Raw genomic sequence first — 5,873 nt, 5'->3', positions numbered from 1 at the left:
TCCGCAAGAAACTTGCAGGTCGCTTTAAATCAAAGCGCCCTCGTGGCAATGATGATGATTATACACCGACCACTGATTCAGAGGCCCAATCCTCAGCTGGGGGCACTGAATCCATGGATGCTGAAGATTTTCTTCATGTTCATCCAGATGATCCCATCATGTCAAGGCTGAATAATATGCAACAAAGTTTTCAAGATAACATGGGTGCTCTCTCCAGTCAGTTTGACAATCTTTCTACAACTGACAACCTGCATGATATAAGTCAGAGGCAGCAGCAGCTCCAGCAGGACTTTGGCCAGTTCTCCTCCCTGTTTGACACCTTCAGCACTCATTATTACAACATGCATCCTCCGCCGAGTGATCAGTAAGGCCTCTCCTTTGTGGCAATTGATGCCAAAGGGGGAGAGAAGAAGTGATGAGAAGTTGTGAGAAGTTGTCAGGCGTCTCCTTCAGGGGGAGTTGGTGGTTCTATGTGGACATTAAGATCATGCACATGCATTTTATTTTTTTCATGCCGCTTTAGTTTATATCTTATGCATTTGGAACTTGGTTTGATCTATTAACTCTATGTCGTATGTCTGTGGACTATTATCTGTAATATTCTGTGGGATGAACTATGTTTTAGTTCAAATTACTCTGTGTGGTTTATCGAGATGTGATTATAATTACTGCGCTCATTCTACGAATCATCTCTTGTATGCCTCGATAACCATGATTGTAGGAAAGTCTCCATCAAGCTCAAATATATTATGTGTGTTATATCTTCAACCTCAAATAATCCTGCACACACTTAGGGGGAGTCTTTCTTGCATACTGAGTTCTTATTGGGATTTATCTATCTTTTGGACAGAACTTCAAATCAAGATAAGTCCTATGAAACTCATCTCCATAATCTATCATATACCTTTGGTATGAGAGAGATTTGGAGAAACTAAACTTCTCTTTAATATACTATGTGGTGTTGTCATCAATTACCAAAAAGGGGGAGATTGTGAATCATCTAGGCCCCTTTGATAATGTTTTGGTAATTAATGACAACTACTTGTGGACTAACGATTCTTGGAGAAATAAGAATGCAGGGTTGGACCACATAGAAATGAAATGTTGAAGAGTCATACGCATTGGTTGTGGATCAGATGAAGGCAAAGGTATAATATAGGTTTTACTTTTGCCGGTCTTGAGGAGTTTAGAGAAGATACCTGACCGGATTAGTAGGCTAGATAGCCGTACTATTAAGAGGGGTCAATGACTTAGATCTGTGTAAAACTTAGTGCCTCATAGAGCATCAAGTAGTTGCATTTGCATGAGGACTAACAGCGCTTCTCATTTCGTAAGTTAAAAAGTTCATTCAAAAGCTTGTTTGAAACTTGAGAAGTCTTGGTCGCGCGGACTGTCCGGCCCTTGGGGGCGGACCGTCCGCGATCCTCCAGAGGGTCCGAGGTTTGACCATTTGTGTTGGTTCTGTGTTCTTTTTGCACTGCGGACCGTCTGGGCCTTAGGGCCGGACCGTCCGCAGTCCTGACCAGAGGAAGGTGGCTTCGGGTCAGTCCCTGAATTATAGCCGGACGGTCCGCCTGTGAGGCGCGGACGGTCCGCATGTGTCTAACTCGTTTTTGGACAGGGACTGTGTGTTTTTATAGATTTGTACTACGGACGGTCCGGGGGACCAGTCCGGACAGTACTGTCTCAGGTCGCGGACGGTCCGGGATTTATAGCCGGACGGTCCGCGTGTGTTAACTCCATTTGATCCGAGGCTCGGGTGTTTGAAATTGCCAGGTCGCGGACGGTCCGGCCTTGATGGGCGGACTGTCCGGACCCACCTTTTTGAGTCTGCTCTGACATGTTTCAACGGTCATTATAGCCGTTATGGTGTACGGCGGACCGTCCGGCCCTAGGGCGCGGACGGTCCGCGTGTGCGCAGAACTGCCCCCTTTTGTGCATAACGGTTGGTTTTAGATGGGGGACTATAAATAGAAGGGTAGCTCGTGTGTGAGACCTCTCTTGGCCATTCCTTGCATACATTGAGCTCACTTGTGATCCTCCAACTCACTCTCTCACACTCTTTGCTTGAGATTGCATTCTAGTGAGAGATTGAGGGTTTCTAGTGCATTTGCATCATTTGGTGATTCTTGAGGCACTAGGTGATACACCGAGCAAGCGTCGTTGGCTTGTTACTCTTGGAGGTTGCCGCCTCCTAGACGGCTCGGGTGATTGTCTCCGTCGAGCTCTCCAAGAAGATTGTGGAGAAGCCGCGGTGTTGATTGTGAGGGGTTCGCGCCTACCTCGCCGGAGCGGCAAAGGTGACATTAGTGGAATCGAGGTATTGAGTGATTTCTTGTCCACTTGGCTCAAAGATCAAGTCGTGTCTTGATAGAGGAGCAAGTGAGAGCTTGAAGTCCACCTCAACGTGGATTAGGGGTGATCGGCAAATCACCGATACCACGGGATAAATTTCGGTGTCTATTCCTTCTAGCATTTACTTATTGCCTCGCAATTGATTAGTGATTTGCTTATTGTTCTTCAAGTATTCAATCTCCGTAGTTGTCTTTCATACATTGTTTACTTATTGACACTAGTAAATTTATTCCTCCTGTTGTATTGATTAAATTTATTTAGTATTGTTGTTTTTAGTCAAAACCGTCTATTCACCCCCCCTCTAGCCGGTGTCCTAGATCCTACACAGGGACCGGGGCCGGGCCGGGCGAGGTGTCGATCCGGATTGTGGCGCCCGGCGAGGCGGGGACGTCGTCTGAGAGGGCCGAGGAGGTGATCGTCGAGGAGGAGGAAGAGGATGGACAGGCAACAAGGACGCGCCCCGAGGACTCATCACCTGCCGCTGGCGGCGGGGAGGGCGGCAGGGAAACCTCGTCGTCGTACCAGCGGTACGACATACAACAGGTGGCCAGGTGGGTGGAGCAGATACTGCCCTTCTCACTGCTGCTGCTCGTCGTCTTCATCCGATAACATTTGCAAGGTGTTCCTCACTTATCTTCCTTTTCAACAGAGCAGCAAATTGATATGTACATGACCAACTTGATGCTTAGAACATAGGTTCACAGTATTTGCGAATTGAAGTAATGTGGACGTGTGGGGAATGTTGTCTAAATTTGTTTTGGTTTATTTCGCACAGGTTTCTTTGTGACAATTTGGATTGCTACGGTGATGTTCAAGTCCAACGATATCCTGTGTAAGCAGACTGCTCTGAAGGTTGGTGATTGTTTTGTTGAACTTCTGGTGTAATTTGACTAATGTGTTAATGCAATTAAATAATTCTGGTTTCACTGAATGCCAGTACTTTGCATAGAGTTGTTTTTGCACATCTAATGAATGGTTTCAAGTGTTCTAAACATGGAATATTTTAGTCATCAAACATGGTGAACTTTAAGCTATTTGATCACATAACCATTTTATGGATACATTTTATGGATTTCCTGCACATGAAGACAATATGATTCTGCGCATGTGTATAAGAAATCACCAAGACTATGTTGTCCTTTCATTTGGTTACGATGTCCAATTGTCCAAGGATTAATTAGGTGGACAACCTCTGCCCCACAGTCAAGAATTGTCATGTGTGTGTATACATAAACAAGATTGATTTTTCTAATGCTGCAGTAATTGATTAGTTTTGATATCAATTGGGAGTCATGTTTCTATAGCGAATTTCGGATACCTTAAATTATAAAATCCTTCAAACTCAGTTTCTTTTAATAATTTTATACATTTTTTCTCTGTTACTGAAATATATTGACTAACTTGTTTTTTTTGTGTCCCATGCATGCAGAGGGAGAGAAAAATTACAGTTCTTGTCGGGATTACAATATTATTTGTTGTTCATGTATCTGGATTTTACTGGTGTTACAAGAACGGGGATCTTATAAGACCTCTCATGATGCTTCCTCCAAAAGAAATACCACCATTTTGGCACGCAATATTCATCATCTTGGTGAACGGTATGGTGTTTGTACATATTTACATTTTGTCTCTTCATTGGTTGCAAAGTGATAATGCTGATGCCAGTTGAAGTCATATACTGCCTGAAATTAAGTAGTCGTAGCTGGAATATCCATTTTGTCAACTGGGCTTAGGTGCACGAGTTGGCTTTACTTGACGTTTGCATATGTACTTGCCTTCTACAAGTAGTTAGGTTGTTACTAGGTTGTAAGTGGGTAACCTGTCACATATTTCAACATCGTGGTCGTTTTATATTTGTTCAACCAACAGTACTGTATACTGTCCTAATGGTGATGCTTTCTTGTATAATCTTTGGTCACATGTCCCTTAATGTTCTGCAGATACAATGGTGCGCCAAACTGCTATGGTTGTCAAATGTTTACACTGTTGATGTACTATAAGAACAACATAGGTCGTAGCTATCGTAGGCAGGTAAACCATCTACATTTGTTATCCTACATTTTCTGTGAAATATTTTGGCGCATTTCCTCAATAACTCATGGTGTGGTTTGTTTACTTCTGCATAATCGTAGTCGGGAGACACTATAACCAATTTTCTCTCCTTGCTGTTCAGGGTCAAATGTTGACGATTGTGGAATATTTTCTACTTTTGTACTGTGCATTATTGCCTACACCTGTGTGGTACCGTTTTTTCCTGAACAAGGAGTATGGAAGCCTATTTTCGTCTCTAACCACTGGCTTGTATCTCACTTTCAAGTTGACATCTGTTGTGGAAAAGGTGCTATACGTTCACTTATCTAATCACTGAACTGATACCTAGCGAATGATCTGACACATAATGCTAATATATCCCTGTGTTCTAAATACATTGCTTTTTTGGTGATAGAAAGAATGTTTTTTTTGTTCTTTTGGCCTCATCTGCAGCTTGAAAAGCTACTCAATTTAAAGAATTTGCTCTTGCATACTATATTAATTTAGTTAGAATTTTTAGTTTTGTGATAAATTTTGAGTAGACGATTGAGAATGAACGGATTCTGTATCATGTGTTTCCTCTATACCTCACTATGGTTGTTACTTACATGTTTGCCTTTTGGGGCAATGGGTGTAACTTCCCTGTGAGTTTAGAATATTTAACTTTTGGATCTAAAGCCTTGGTATGAGTCAGTGTTGTACATCTCTTTCTTTTCGTATGAAAGGCTGTATAGTATATATAACTTCTTGCTAACAAAATAAAATCTCTCCATGTGAATTCTTTTATAATGCACTAGCTAATGCTATTTTCCTATGCATGATTACATTGGCATTGCTTCTGTTGGTGCCACATCTAAACCTAGGTAGTTCAGTCTATTCAAAGTGCTCACATGCTTCTAGATGGCATGATGCATGTTAGCTGTTAATTGTTCCTAATAGCCTTTGATTGCAGATTGGAAAAGGATGGTGCGTAGCTGCAAAAGAGAGGACATCTTGCTTTTGTGCTCGCAAGAAGGATGCAAAGGATCTGTGATGATCAGCTGCTGTTTTGGGTTCTTGCCATGTAACATCTCCTATTTTTAAAGAGCAAAACTGAAAATGCAGTTCTGGTCTTGTTGATGAACCGCTAGAGACTTAATGATTTTATATGGTGCTGTCGGTTGTCTGTTGTCTTATATCTTACTGTATATGGTAATCATCTTTGTTTTTCTAGATCTTCATGTAATTGTTGCTATTCAATCGTTTTTAAATGGTTGAAAGGGTGCGCAACATTAGGTGTGGTATGTGTCTAGGTGTGGTACGCGTTTAGATGTGGTGCTGCAACTTTAATGTGGGTTATATTCAGTCTATCTAGAACTAAAAGGTTTTATTAGAGATTCAATCATCCTCTACTTAATTTGAATATAGCATATATACTGGATAGGGCGCCCGAAGGGGCGCCCCACGATCTAGTAGAGTTAATATTTAGTTGACTAAAAATACAAGTG

General features: G+C 42.0%; 1 long non-coding RNA gene across 1 annotated transcript; it reads left to right on the top strand.

Annotated features, from left to right (window-relative positions):
* The first annotated feature begins 4,381 nt into the window (after positions 1-4,381).
* On the top strand, positions 4,382-5,604 carry LOC109941517 (uncharacterized). Its single transcript, XR_002264160.1, has 2 exons — positions 4,382-4,693; positions 5,339-5,604. It is a non-coding gene; the product is annotated as an uncharacterized lncRNA (long non-coding RNA).
* The last annotated feature ends 269 nt before the right edge of the window (positions 5,605-5,873 follow it).

This window comes from Zea mays, chromosome 8 (assembly GCF_902167145.1).
Source record: "Zea mays cultivar B73 chromosome 8, Zm-B73-REFERENCE-NAM-5.0, whole genome shotgun sequence".
NCBI lineage: Eukaryota > Viridiplantae > Streptophyta > Magnoliopsida > Poales > Poaceae > Zea > Zea mays.
The sequence above is the reverse complement of the archived record's forward strand: the minus strand, read 5'-3'. Positions and strand labels throughout refer to the sequence as shown.